Below are 16,357 nucleotides of genomic sequence, written 5' to 3' on the forward strand. Positions count from 1 at the left end.
TTTTCCCATAAAAGTGAATAAGATATAATACAGTACAATACAGTACAATACAATAGTTCAGTTTAAAATACAAAGACCATCTAGTCCAACTGCCTGACCAGCTCAGGGCTAACCAAAAGTTAAAGCACGTTACTGAGGGCATTGCCCTAATGCCTCTTGAACACAGACAGGTATGGGGACATCAAACACCCCTATAGGAAGCCTGTTCCAGTGTTTGACCACCCTCACGGTAAAGAAATATTTCCTAATGTCCAGGCTGAACCTCCCCTGGAACAGCTTTGTGCCATTCCCACATGTCCTGCCATCGGTGACCAGGGAGCAGAGGCCAGCACCTCCCTCTCCACTTTCCCTCCTCAGGGAGTTGCAGAGCAATGAGGTCACCTCTCAGCCTCCTCTTCTCCAGGCTGGACAACCCAAGTGTCCTCAGCCTCTCCTCGCAGGACATGCCTTCCAGCCCTTCTACCAGCTTCGTTGCCCTCCTCTGGATGCTTTCAAGGACCTTAACATCTTTTTTATATTGTGGAGCCCAGAACTATACACAATATTCAGGGTGAGGCCAACACTAGTTGGCTAGATAGTAGGACAATCACCTCTTTTGACCTGCTGGCTGTGCTGTGCTTAATGCACCCCAAAATGCAGTTTGCCTTCCTGGCTTCCAAGACACATTGCTGGCTCATGTTAATCCTGCTGTCAACAGTTCTCTTTAAAAATCTTTATACTGAAAAATAGAATGACAGTGCTTTCGATTAAATGAGCCAGATCTTCAGCTACAGAAGGATAACTTTATTTCACTCCAGTGGGAGAAAGTTGTTCAAAAGCCAATTCCCCTGACCTAGAGGATCTTCCCTGACTTCATCTCTCCTGTTGGACTTTTCCACTTTGTAATTAAACATTCACTGGGTAAGAGGGAAATAAAGAATAAAGAAGAAAGGAAAAAATAAGCCCTTTGTAGAGGTTCCAGTTTTCTGGTCCAAGGAATATTTAATTATTTAGACAAAGTGGAACTACTTCTCTGGAGAGGCTGAGAGAGTTCCATGGTGTTTCAGTCCAATAGAAAAAAATTGACAGAGGAAACCCAGTGTATAAATCTCAGTAAGGGAAGAGGTACCTGCTTAGCTGTTTCAAACAACATAAATAAAATTATATTTACTAAGTGAGTTGAGAAGGAAAAGTTGATTAGAAAGTTCATTGTCCTTATTCAGATGTTTCACATTTCTTTAGAGTTATTACTCTATTCTTAAATTAGTCAGGTAGCCATTAGGGAAGGAAAGCTTTAATGTGCTTATTTTTGTAACATATATGGTATGTTTGTTGTGATGACTTGTCTTAAATTATTACACAAAATTTTCTAACCTTTAGCAAAGACTGAGAAGGATGCATCCTGAAAAGAAAAGGACGATATTTCTCACAGGAGAGAGATTTTTAAGGAAGGGTGATTAAGTAGTTATGTTACATACAGTGTGTACCTTTACCAGTGACATGTGCTGAATCCAGCTGATAGGTCAAATACACAAGTAAAGTTTTAATGAAAACAGATGCCCACAGGATCCTAGAGCAGCTGCATCTGCCCATTGCTTCATGTGTAGAACATCTTCCCATTGCTTCGCAGTGCTGCACTCCCCCACTTCCAAGAAACTAGGGGCCTCTTAAAACAAGGTTGAAAGGAGAACGTCTTGCTAGTCAGCTGGCAACATATCTACATTTTTAAGCTAGCCTGGATACAGCAGAGGAGAGCTTAGATTTTGCTATGTGACTGACCTCTCTTAGCCAAGTTCATAGCAGTGAGAGCTATCAAATATGACAGACTCTTGGCAAGCATTTGCGTGCATTTGGCCAGAACCTCTTCTAAGCCCAGCTGGGATCAATTAAACTAAATAATAGTTCTTGCAATAACTAGTTCCTACCACACTCTTCAGAAATTGCTTAGTGTTCAAATGTAAATACTGTTAAGTTCATACCTTGCTTACCCTTCCCCCATTGTGCAGAAACTGTGACAGAAGTTCAAACCTAAGATTTTTAAAGCAAGCTTTTAAAGATTGGATAAGAAAGAAACATAATATGTACAGGCATGCATTCTTGTCTTCTTATTTGCCATGAAGAATTCTGTTCTGTTCTTGTAATATCCCAAATACATATTAATATATATACATATTAATCTCATTAAATGTATATCTCATTAAAAGGAGTATCTCATTAAATGTTTAGTAAAATGAGTTTAGCTAAACTCTTCTCAAATCCTGCCTTCCACTTTTGAAGTATTTGATCAAAAAAGCATGTGTTGTGCTATAACTCAAGCATTTCCAGGGCCTGATAATACATTAGGACAAGATTTTTTCTAAGTTTTTCTTAGTGATTTTACTACTGTATGGAACTTTGCTGTAAGCAACATGAATAAACAGTCTCATCTTTTAAATGAAGGAAAACAATGTAATTGGAGCAAATGCATGAATGTTTTTCATTGTAACTGAAAAGCCAAATTATTTTCCATTCAAGTAAACACAGAATCATTAAAAGTTAATTTTTATAATCCAGTAATCTCCAGATCTTTCCTGAGAGGAGCACATGATAAAGTTATGCATCCAAACAGGTAGTTACTCTGAAGCCAAACAGTATTTGCACAATTGCAAAGTACCTGATCATTCTATCAATTACAGAGAAATACAGTTCTGTACCTAAATAAAAAGAAATTAATTGCATTTTTTTATTGTTATTATTTTTTGAATAAATGTCATGTAGCTTTACATGGTAGATTTACAAAACATAATGTAACACTAAGAAAGCACTTGTTCTGCTAGGCACTTGAACTCTGTTAGCCTGCTCAGCTGCTTAAAGGCCCTTGATGAATGGAAGCCAAGATTTTTATGATCCTGTGAAATGTCCAGTGTTACCTTGGAAGAGTACACTATTTTGTCACTAGATTCCTTAGGTAATGACTTTCCCCACCAAGTATTCTCCCCTTATTTGAAGAGCTGCAATAGCCTGTCCAGCCTAGGCTCTGTCTGCAATATTCTGCTAACCTAACAGACGAGCTTGCAGAGGTTCTGCAAGCCTTCAGATTTTAAACACTATTAAATTTTGCAAGGATAAGTCATGAAAATTATGGCTTACTTTAAATAAGCAGTATGAATAGCAGAAAACTTGTAACTCCACTTGACTTAAAAACAATTCCTAAGGTGAAGAGTCAGAGAATGGCTGAAGGCACCAAGATAACCAGTTAAGTCTTCCTCTGAGAAAAGATCAGTAAACATGGCATTGCAGGTCCAAAATGTATTATTTTTACATAATCTTGGAGAATATGCTCATTTCTCTAGGAAAAGGGGAAGGTTTTTTTATAGTTATCAATACTACCAATTCAAGTATGATCTGCAAGCATAGCTGAAATTCTTATCCACCACTGGCAGTACACATTGCCCATCTTAACCTGCACCAGCAAAATGACATAAGCAGCTTATCATTTTGCTCTCAGGATTACACAGTCCATCAGCAAACCTCTTTTGCTACAAGTGTAATTGATGGCCTCATCTGGTTTTAATGCTCCATAGCACGACAAGCCATGTTTATTTTCAGAATCCTAACCTGAACTGGAAACAATGCTTTTCAAAGCATCAGCCATAAAGAGGTACAAACGTACTGCACTGCATGGTGCTGTAAAATCTCCAGCGCACAAGTAATCATACTAGTCTCCATTGATCTTACAAGAGAGATGAGGCTTTGGTCAGAGCACAGAAGAGCATCCCAGTGGTGGTCAGCTTCCACCATGATCATCCTGAAGGCCCAATGCATGAAAGAGCAGCAAGGCGCAAGCAGGCTGGTTAACATAAACTGATTTCTGATGTACCTAATGTCTATAAGAGCTGTCAGATGATAGCCCATATGGGGATCCTCACCTCTATGGCTGGACTCTTTTACAGGAAGATCACAAAGACCTGCTGCCATCTGACCTCTGCTGATAGCTGCTCCAACAGACAAGAGGGATCATATGTGCTACAGGAGACAAACAGAGACATTATGTGTATAGTGTCTTTATCTATAAATGGACTTGCTTTACTTGGATTTGCAAAGCTACCAGAGACATGGGAGATGAAGGAAAGGGTGAATAATAAGGGCATTGTAGCTTTCATTCTGGGGGAGGTCCCCGGACTCATATATAAACCCAAACCTGACAATAGTTCAAGAAGAAAGCTTACAGGATGGAATTTAGAAAATTTCTTCTACCTCTGGCTGCTCTGGGGGATTTCACAGCAAGAGGTAGTCTTTGAGACCAATAACAATACCATTCAATGGGTGAGGATTAAGCATTGGAAGTGTTTGCCAGTACATACTTTATTTTCTGTAGGAGAGAAGTTAATCCCTAATATAAGCACATTTTAGTGATATTATTCCTCCTACCATAGCCTCTCCACCATTTTAGTTTGAAAAATTGTTTAAAACATAACATTCCTTCATAAAGTAAATCCTTATTCCAGTAAACTTTCAAATGTAGAACATACCAAGCAAAGGTACAGCTACCCTTTTAAGGGGAAACCTCCAAGATGACCTTGTAAGATAACCTCCTGGCTAGGAACCAAGAGATCTGACAGTAACTAACAAATCCAACTCATTATTTTATATATATAACTATCAACTTCCATTTATAACATCTCATCTCTACACCAAACAGCCCTCATGCTTTAAAGTATCAGTTCTCTGTTTCTGAATGATTCCCAAAGGGACTACCTCAAAGACAGAGTAGTTCCCCGGGAAAAAGAAAAAAAAAATAATAATAAAAAAATCACAGCCCAGCAGTATTTTCCCAATATTTTCCAGTGTATGTCTGGCAACCTTCTAACTCTGTATTCAGTCTGCATTCTGGGAAGCACTTCTATGAGACTCACAGTTGAGGAAGAGAGGCATACAGATAACAGAGTGAACATTTCTGCTGAAAATCCCAGAGCAGCTGCCAGCCTGTCCTGTAGGTGCTGAATAGCTATGCTGTCCAGAGGACTACGGGCATGGGAGCAAGAGAACAAGACCAGATTTATAAACTAATGGACTCTCACAGTTGGACTGAGCTTTTCTGTGTCTCCTGCAGAATATGGGTTGATCAAGAAAAGAGAAGTGCAATAACTGAGAGTGGATACAAAATAAGCTGAGATGGAGGATGCTGAAAGTCTTTCAGTGTTAGGAAAAGTATGACAGTCTTTAAGAAACAGGGCTGGATGAACAAATAGACATACAAGTGACATGGGATAAAACAAAAGCATATGAGCTTAGAACAATGAAACACAGATATAAGATAGCCAAACAGCTTACTCAACTTTCTAAAGCATTTAATAGGATATTATTATGGTACAGCCAGAACCATGATGAGGGAAGAGATCAGATTCTGTTATAAATTACCACTGACCATACAGTGTAACTGACTTACTCCAGATTTTCACCAGTGTAGCTGATTCAAAACATAGGAGAGTGTGGGGAGGGGGGTGGGGTGGGGGAAAATGGGAGAGGAATTAATCAAGGGATATGTAGTACGTCATCTGTGTTTCACCAACACATTAGCCAATAATGAGAAATCAGGAAGATAGATGGACAAAAAAAAGGGGCCAAAGCAATGTGGCAATATATAATAAGAATGAAAAGAGAAGGGAGAGCAGTAAGGGCAGGCTCTACAGCTAAAGGGAGAGCATGGTTTGGCCACGTGCTGCTGCTTGCTTGCTATGTCAGGCCTTGTCCCACCAGCCAGGTGCGAGGTGGCTTCAACTGCACCTACCAGGGAGAGGCTGCTGGGAGATGGGGTGAGAAGTAAGTGGCAGAAATAGCAAGAAAAGGAGTAGGCGACATTCCCCCCACCCCCAGCATTGTTGGGAGGTGCAGTGGGAAGTTGGTGGGGACATATCAAGAGGCCCTTTCCCCCTCCACCTGGGACGTCTCCCCACATATTGCTCTGGGTCTACCTTCTCCTTGCTTTCCCCCAGGATGGTACCACTCAGAAGTAACTTTCTTGACAGCAAACAATAAAAGGAAATGGAATTGTTAAAACCATAGCAAAGGTTGTAGAGAACAAAACAAATCTAGATCAGTTGTCAACTTATTGTAACCAGAACCAGAATGCAGTACATTACCTGAGGGAGCATCCAGTATCACTCTCTGACATAGGAAATGCATCTTGCGAGAGAGATGGGCTGGGAGAAGACAGTATGGTTTTACCTGCTGTGCACTGGTCAGTCACATACAGCAGCAAAATTACCAGTAATGGCTGAAAGGAGTCAAAGTTTTACACAAAGAAAAGCAGATGAGGAAAAAGAAATCTGTACTTTTGGCTAGGGGGTTGATCACTGAAACAGGACTTCAAATAGTTGCAGCTTTGAGAAGAATATAAGATTTGTCCTCAAAGAAAGAGCAGCAAAATAACAAAATGGGTGAGAACCTGAAAAAGTGGGTTTAATGCTACAGAAACTAGAATGATGTTTTGTTATTGTTTTTTCTTTTACATTTAAAGAAACTCAGAACGAACTCAGTAGGCTCTGTAACTTAACAGATCCTCTCCCCAGAGCACTATGCACCTTTGAGATCACAGAACCCTTTTTCTCTCCATGCACCCTTTCTTCTGGCCTTGCTGTCAGCCAAGCAGCTTGGCATGGGCCTCTGCAACAGCACTATATAGTCTGTAGGAAGAAACTTTTGTCTCTTTAAGCTATTATATTCTCCCTGCAGCCCCTCAGGTTTGTGCTCAAACACATGCAAACATGCACAAACTCTTCTCCCTCTTCCCACTCCCCCCACTAAGTACTTATCCTATCCTCAGACCTTTCTCATCCAGATCCAGAGTGCAGCCTGTAAAATGCAAGCCAGGCAGCTTGACAGCTGTGCTATCTGCTGACTTTGGAGGAAAGTAGCACACAATGCAAAACTGCTATATACAAAAAAAAAAAAAAAAAAAAAAAAGCTCATCTTTTACAGTCATTAACAGAGAAAAGGTTAAAGTTGGTTTGTTATGGAAGATCAGATATCACAGATATCAGCAATATGTGGAAAGAAGCTCAAAAATATTTACTAATTAATAACATGTGTGTTAATTTATGTTCTAGCTCTTAGCTCTTTTCTAATAAAAGAGCCACGTTGCATCACCAAGAAAAAGTAGCTTTTATAATCTCAGTGGGTATTATTATATATTTGCTTATAAAATGTTGCTTACAAATTAATTTATTGATTTTGGTATTTAGGCTATTAAGGTGGAACGTATAAGTCCTGAAGAAGCGAATTCTGTCTAAGTCAACTCTTAATAGATGGATTGAAGTGTATGGGACAGAAAGAAGAGAAACAGAAGATATATCAAGAAAAGAAAGGTCTATATTATTCTATTAAACTTTCTGTATGTAACAACCTGATGATGTATTATAATCTACCATTCAATTCCTATGATGTGTTTTTCTTTAAACAGGAACCAGCAGACCCAATGCCAAAATACCTTACTGAATAGCTAAGCGTAGTGTAATGCAGCACATTAAAAGCAGTCTGGTGAAAAGAAGCAGGTTCTGTATGTATGAAAGCTATGTTCTGAAATTTCATTAAAGCCTATTAAATGTATACTAGATTGAAAAATATGTTTTAAACTCAAAATCACAGCATATATTTGTTGAAAAGGAAGCAGCAATACTAGATTCAGTGAAAGCAAACGTATCGGTCCCTGTTGTATGATCTACAGCTGGGGCTTGGAGCGTCTGCGTGACTGCCTTCACTTTCATCTGTGCATGCTGAGAGTGGAAATTGTTACCAAATCAGAAGCGTCTTGGCAGTGAACGTGAAAACTCCGTGGTAATTTACTTTTTCTCCAGGCTCAGGAATCCACAATACTCATACTATTCCTTCCTCACAAATCCATCAATCCTTCCACTGTCCACCCATGGGCTTAATACTTCAAAAACACCCACATTTGTTCTCTGTTTCCTTTCAACTACCTGTTCATCCAACAGGGGCATATGTTTTAGCAGGGAATTTTGAAAGTAGTTTTCCAGTTGCCATTGGTGGGGTTGAGTAGTGTCCTCAAGTCCTTTAAAATGTACTTGAGAACCCACCAGTGGAAGGAGTGCAAGGGGGGGGGGGGGGGGGGGGGGGCGCAGAGAGAGACAAAGGGCTGTGGACAAAAGGTCTTTGACTCTTTTGCAAGAGCTGCTCAGGGTATTTCTTCTTCGGGTGCCAGTGACTCCATAGTACATCTCCCATATGCTGTCAGACATATTGACAGGTGAGACAAAAATCGTTTCATAGCAGCTGCTCTAGTTACCAGAAGAATGAGTATACTCAGGAAGGTGGAAAGTTCTAACATGCAATCAGGGATTTTTGTGTAAACTGTTTGTGTTTTTTTTTATTTTTTGTTTGTTTGTTTGTTTTGTTTGTTTTGTTTTGTTTTGTTTGTTTGTTTTTAAGGTGAAAGCCCTATTTTTTCCCATTTTTCCTAAAGTTCAGCTAGCCCCTGCCTTTGATTCATGCAAATTCCTGATAGGGACACAAACCAGGACAAAACTTTGGAGATGGAGTCTTTGCAAAATAGAGTATACATATATACCTGCAGAGAGAGGAGCAGAGAGGTTATACAGCAGGTTTTGAGCCTGCTGTGGAATGGAACACATTCCTTTCAGTCTTCATAACCAGTCTGGGTAAGTTATGGTTGCCAGGGTGCTACTGACCAGTACACCTTACCTATCTTTCAGGGCTCAGCAGCCCAGTGCTGCACTTAGTTATGCTCACAGTGACCTGATTAGAACCAGCTTTCCATCACCTGGCTGAAAATGTGGTCAGAGTGAGAAATGACTGCAGAGTTGCCCATGGCACTATGCTCACAGACATTACAGAAAGTTTGGTAGTAATGAGGAGCCATTAGGAATAGAGTCTATCAGAAGAGTCATTACCCCCTTTGCAAACATGATACAATACATCTCAGTTATTTTCCTTTTTTGTCATGGGTATGATAAAAATGTACCTTTTTTCATGATACATGACACCTGTCATCTATAATTACAACAAAATAATCACTGTGCTACACACATATCTTCCCTTTGAGAGGATAGGTACTTATGATAGCTATTAAATATATCACTTGAAAATCACAGCAATGAGACCATACTACTGGCTATGTAGTTCTACCCTACAAATTAGGATAGAACAGAAGAAGCATACACTGGGGTATGAAAGAAAGATTTCTTATTGTGATCTTCAGCAATTCAAAGAACATTAAATCTAAAAGTATAACACGAAAAGTGTAAGTCACTCTGGCTACATCCAAGAAGGGAACACAAAGCAGAGTTATATGAGTCTAGAGCTGGAGCTCTGTGACTGTCGGAATATATCTAAGAAAAACTTAGAGGGACAGAGTTTCTCTTCCTTCCACAGAGATTGTTTCATGTATTTTCAGCAACATTTTATTCTACAGTAAAGTGTAGTAATTGTTAATGCTCTGATGTTCCAGACAAATAAATAATTTCATAAGAAAGTTCACAGTTAATTTTATAATATGGTGGGAAAAAAAAATAGTGATTCTTGTACCAAAGATGTCTGAATGCTAAATAAGCCAGACTTTTAAAACATGTTCCAATATTTGTTAAATCCAGTGAAAATGTGACTCTTTTTTTTCCAGATGTGCTGAGCTGAGAATTCAGCTTGAAATCTGTAGTGAAAAAATGAACAGAATTTTGTTTAAATATCTGGCTCTCATTTAAGACTGTGTTCAATTCTGTTTCTTATCCAGAATAGGTGGATTCCTTGAAGAGTAAAATATATTATATTGATATATTAACTTCTGGGTGTTCTAGAATTAAAAAATGTGACATTTATAAATGTATTTAATCATGTGTGCTGTATGACTTTAGCTGTTATCTTGGCTAGTGAAGTCAGTAAATTAAAGATGAGACTCACTGTTTTATACATTTTATTCCAGATAAGTTCTTTTATTATTGTTAATATTACCTATGGATGTTTCACTTGTTTCACTAGCCTTGAGTATTTTCCTCTTTTCACTAAAAAGATGCAATAATATTATTGCACTGATGGCCTCCTGGAATCCCTGAACTTTTCCAGAACCACAAACCTGGCTATCAAAACATAGCCACAAGTGCTCCTTGGTGAGCAATAAACTATTCCCAGCATCAGCACTGGATCCAAACTTTTATAGACAATTACAGGATCAAATAGTTACAAGGAACAAGATATTTTCAAAGACTGGCTGTGGCTACCTCTGTCTGTGAATACCTTCTAAAGATATACCTATTTCTGAGAAAACACATGCATCTGAACAATTAAACATCATTAGGAATAAGTTGCAGACTCGTTTTTGAAACCCAGAGTAAACAAATCATGCCAAAGCCATCCATGGCACTAAGCAAACTCCTTCTTTCCTTTATTTAATATCTACTCTTGCACTCCATTTCCTTAATATTTAACACTTGAATTAAATATTTACTCCCTTATGGAAGAGTCTGAGATATATTATTTTCACAAAACACAGCTTTTTTCTTTGATTTAAAACAAAATTCAAAAACAAACAAACAAATATAAATTTAAACCTCTTATTGCATTTTCTTTTCCTCTTCAGAAAGTAAACAAAAAGAGCTAAGCAATGGAAGATATTTTCCATGTGGCACTGTCCAGCTCTTTAGCAAGTTTGTCAGACAAATTTTGACCCAGCATTTTGTGTACGTTCATGTTGCTGCTGGACACAGCAAGTTACACCCTGAATCCACTGAGATGCCGTTTTTCCTTGACTTCTCTTCCATCTGAAAAATCTTTGCAATTTCCATGGTAATTATGAGTGAAATCTTCACAGATTAGATTGGTGGGTGTTTCTCTATCTTTCTTACATAATTCAGAAATACCACTTCAGCAACCTGTTCTAATCTAAGTCTTACATTGTGCCTGTCACCACGGTATTTATAGCTTGGCATCACTCAGACCTTTTGGATCTGTAGGAAGGATTATTTCTTTCTGTGTAGAAAGAGAGTTGGGTAAATATATTTTTTGCAGCAGAAAGGTCAACAACAGAAAAGTTCTGGTGGACTTGGGTGACAAAGACTTTTCATAAGTTCAGGTCATGCTGCCCACATATTTTGGCTAAAAAGCATGGGGAGAGATTTTCAGAAGTAATGAATCATTTTCCTTGGCCAAAATGTTTCATCTTGGCCTTACCCAAAAGGTTTCTTTTTCACATTAGTCTCCAACAAACAACTCCAAATGTATTCAAAGGTGTGGTGTTCAATCTCCATGCATATTCACCAACTTCCTCAACAGGCAGGACTTACAAACAGTCTGAATTGTCCTGTAGCACAGTGCAAAAGCCCTGCTGCAGTGAGTCCAAGATTTCTTTCCTTATCTCACAGGTGCCGAAGGGAACTGCATATCAGAGTGACTCTGACTCTCCAGCGCAGGCTTCCACGTCAGGCGCTGTTACCTTTTCTGATAACATGTACAACAGCATCGGGTGCTCCTGGGGGCTGGCCCAAGGCTGTGAAAGGTGCTCTTGCAAAACAAAACTCTGTGCACTGCACGTCTTGCACTGCCATATGCAAAAAGCCCTTCTCCAACTTGCGTGCCTTATCATCGACACTAAGCAGAGGGCAAAGTGCACCTCCTCTCTCTTATCTGCCAGACCACAAAGCTGGTCAAGGCACTTGATACTGCCCATGTGAGAGAGGAGAGAGTGAAATGACTGAGGCTAGATATCCTGCCCAGGGCATTGCAGAATGAAAGCCGTAAGCCAGACCAACGGGGACGGTACCGGAGCTTTTACTGAATTAAAACAGGAGTGGAATGACCTAAGCACTGAAATTACAACTGTATAAGCAATAGTAAGACAGCTGTCTGGTGGTATCCATTAATTAGTCAGTGTTTTAAATATCTAGGCAATAAATGCATGCACTGTGCAAAGCATTACCACTTTTAGAAATGAGGTTGGGTGAGAGTGGAAAACACCTTTTTCAGAAGATTTCTCTTCATTATCTAAAATCCATGAAAGGATATAACATCTGAAACTCATGAACAAAGGTTAATCCCTGACAATCGTAAATGGAGGGTTTCAGGTTCTCCTTTTTCTTTACCAGGCCATGAGGACTCTGATTTAAAGGCAAAAACTGCAGTTAATGATGACCAAACCTGAGGTGCTGCCCGCAATGACACATGTACAGTTCTTGTTACTTTCACACAAAGAAATGTGAGATTTTGGAGCAGGTTATTTTAAAATGAAATGATATCATAGCTTTTGAGGTATGAAAGTTTCCTACCATTTGTCAGTTTAATAAACTGAAGACTTTAATAGAGATCTTTTAACAACACATGCTGTACTCTGAAGGTGTGAATATTTCCTAACTAGCCAAGTTTACATATGGCTCACACAGGAAACATAGCTTTCTTTGTACCCTGACAGTGAAATTTAGTTATAACTTAGTAGTATTAATAAAAAGTAATCTTTAGGACATCTGCTCTCCACACTGAAAAGCTTGGTTTGTGCTTAAGAAGAAAAGTAAGTGCTTTAAACTAGGCTTCTAATTCCTCATTTAGGCAATGAGGAATTCTTCAAAGATCCAAAGTGTCCACAAAACTTAAGACAGTTTGCTGGCTATCTCATACTAGTGAAAGGCAAACCATTTTCTTTGGAAGCCTAAATGTAAAATTGAAACCCAATTTTAGGTTGTATTAAGGGTAATTATATTAAGGGTAAGAATGATCTTCTTGGTAGTAAAAAGGAAGTATTATGAAGAGAAAGCAATATCAAAAAAAAAAAAAAGTATCAGTTAAACCTTCCAAATCCATAATTTAAGAAAAGATTCCATCTATGTTCATAGATCTGTTAGTGCACATTTCATCTAATGCACTAATAGCCAATATGCTATATAAATTATTGATTATTAACTGCAATACTTCTTCCCTATTACAACTCAAACTCTTGCTGTGTAGCTGGTAGATACCCACAAAGGGAGAAAACACTGGAATTTGACCACAATTTTAAATGTATGTAGAAAACTGCAGATACGAAACTTAACACTTTCCCACTACAAATAAACTCAAGCCTTTATTTATTGAAGCCATTTTTGCCTTTGACCTATTATACACAGTGTACTGCTGTAGCATGAAGATGTCCAGAAGGGCTTTATCACGCTGCACTAAAATACACATAAAGTTATCAACAGTTTTTAAAAAATAAAGGACAGAAGTAAAGAAATGCTGCTGTCTCCATTTCTCTAGTGGAAAACTAAGGTACAGAGAGAGTTTTGTGTGTGTACAAAGTGGTTTGCACAGATATTACACTGTTAACAGCAGCTCTGCTCTGCATGAGTACTCTTCTCACTGACCCCTTCAGCACCTTCTCTACATTTATGCTTCATCACAAATGAAAAAAGAACAAATCAAAATCCGGAGGCCAGGCCTGAAAAATGTCAATCCAGGAACATCCAAAGTAGAAGCTTCAAATGGTAGCTTTTTGATCCAACTTAACAGCTATTGCTAAAAATGGTAACAACTTTTTTGTAGGGTGGACAAGGAGGCACAACAGTATGATTTATTAGCACTTATGCTATACAGTTAAAAATATATAATTTTATTAATTTTCTTAGTTTTATTATGTAAATCACTTAAGATATATAACCTATTTTTTTCAGACCACACCAACACCAAGAAGACATTTCAAAATTTTACAGAGTAATCAGGCTGGAATCTATGAGTTATCAACAAAATGCCAGCTAAAACAAATCCATTAACTTTAAAATACACTTTGTATTTAGGAAAGCAAACCAAGTGCCTCTGAAAAAAAAATAAATCAGTTTACAATCAGAGTTCCCTATGGTGAAACTGAACTTTCATTTCAATTCTCTTGGAAATTTGGAATCTATCAACATTAACAAAATGATTAAGCCAATTTACTTTTTTTTTTTTTTCCTGGACAAGTGCTGCAGCTAACACACCCCTGGTTATGCTCACACTGTGACCAGTAAGTGGGTAAGCAGAAACAGCAACCACAAGTAGTTTTTTACTTTCATTTTGGTCTCTCTCAGTCACCAAATCTTGAAAAAACTACTGTTCAAATTAATTGGTATCTGCACTTGGAGATATTTAGGCAGCTAAATTCTTATAAGACATGTCCATCTACCACTCTCAGGGAGATGCTGGCAGTAGAAAATAACACTGATGAACACACTGGATGGTGGAAATTTGTCTCAGATCAGGAGGTGAATGGCAATGGAGATACAGCCAAGTGTTAAAGTACCTGGGATTTGCTTTACAGGAAGTGCCATGTAGTTGAAATTTAAAGTAAACTAAAAAAAGCATCTAGTTCTGCTGTGAGATTTTAGATCTGTACAGCACCTCTAATACCTGTGAGTGGGTTATACTAAATGCAGTGTGCTTAGAAAATATGTATTTGTCTAGAGACTTTTTGGGAAACAATTAAAAAAGAAAATTTAAGAGCTTAACAGCTCCTCCTGTTGCCGTTATCCAACATTATGAGTTTGTTTCATCCCACATTTATCTAGGCTACTAAGTGATTATCCAGGTTAAACTGAAGTTTCAAAGATGCTTTTAACCATGTTTGGTGTCTCTGAACATTGTGTGCATGTCAGGTCTAATTTTCATATACCTGGTAGTGACTGCAGTTGGAGATGACTAGTCTTTCAGTGCAGGCCTTAACAAGGGAGGGAGACTGGTGCTGGAATAGAGGGATCAACGTAGCTGTCACCACAGCTTGGCTCCCCCTCACAGCCTCTCCCCTGTTTTATTCCATTGCCCACAACCATGGGAAAGAAAGAGCCATCTCATACTCTGGCTGGCAGTACAGGGGTAAAAACAGTGATCTTGGGGTGGGAGAAGTAGCAGTGAATGCCCTCTAGTAGGGCTGCCACACCATGAACAAGGTGACAAGCACCTACTGCTCCAGGCACTGTGTTTTAAAATGTAAAATGTTGTTAGTAGTGACTGTGTTTTGTGTGGGACCGTCACTACAAATGAGGTGTATCCAGAGGATATCTGTTCAGCCAGGTTCCTCCTCAACATGCCCTGCAGTCCTGTTCAAATGTCCATCACAGGAACCACCAGCTTAATGAAGGAGGCACTGGGGTTAGATGGGCAGATGGAAGGGGAAGTGCAACTTTGGGGTCTTATATCCCCTTAAGACTCATTTAAGGTATACAAATCATCTTTTAAAGTTTTACATGCTAGAGTTTCATATTTAACAGTTCTCTTGCTATATTTCTAAAAGAAATATGAGCCTTGTTTGAAAAGGGAGAGATTTCAGATATACCAGGGAAGGACTTGCTTTTCAAACATCTTAAAGACAGCTGTGCCGTCCAAGCAGAGGCTTTGGCAGAAGTCTGAGTGCGGTGGTAATACTGCCCAATCCAGACTTTTTTTCTTTAGTGGAAAATGATGGAAAGTCCCGCTTTAACAGGATTCAGACACTGACTCTTGGAAACAGGCTTTGGTAACCAAAATAAAAAGGATCTCAGAGACTTTAATGGCCTCCTTCACTCAAGCCAGGCCAAGTGTTTGCATGTAATAATTGAGGCTATCAGTTTACTTTACATAGTGGATCTAAATCTGCTCTACAGTACGCTCACAAAACCCCCTTGGCTTCACTGTCTGTAGCTGGAATTGGGTGCAAGGTATTTGTGAAAAATGAAAGACAGTGATGTTAACTGAAGTAATATTGTCATTATGGTTAGAAGATGAGGTGGCAGCTGATAATCCTCACATCCTGGAGCCAACATAGTGTTTATAGATGTCAATAAAATCACTGTGACCTCAGATAACTGACAAGGTCCCCCATGTAGCTGAATAAGCTACATACAAAAAGTCTACATCTATCCCCAGCTTTTCCCATGAAATCACCAACGAGCTTCCTAAGAGATGAGCAGTCTTCACACAAGGCCTAATGTGTCCTACGAGATAAACTCAGAATTTCACCCAGGGAAGTTTGGATCTTGACACCCATCATTTTAGCAAATGTCTCTATTGCCTCTATTGCTGTGTTATAAATTTAAAAATATTTGAATTTTCTAGCTAACAGAAAATATGCAAATTTTTATTAGAACAGATGTTTCATATTATTTTTAAAGAGAAATATTATAAATCAAGCATGTACCACACTTACAGCAAACTGGAGCACTGAATGCATTGGTCTATAAAAAAGGGTAAAGGGGCTGCAGCATTGTGGTCTTGTGAGAAGTGTCCTTCATCTGGACCCTCACCTCCAAAAAGCCCTCAGATCACCAAGATCTGTTTTGTTAAAGAACTCCACGCACTACACTTAAAACACACCTTCAAATTATTTCTGAATTAAGGTACATATGCATATAAAAACAAATTAAAGTACATATGCATATAATTTTCCAGCTTCACTTAC

The sequence above is a fragment of the Cygnus atratus genome, chromosome 1 (genome assembly GCF_013377495.2).
Source record: "Cygnus atratus isolate AKBS03 ecotype Queensland, Australia chromosome 1, CAtr_DNAZoo_HiC_assembly, whole genome shotgun sequence".
Classification (NCBI taxonomy): Eukaryota; Metazoa; Chordata; class Aves; order Anseriformes; family Anatidae; genus Cygnus; species Cygnus atratus.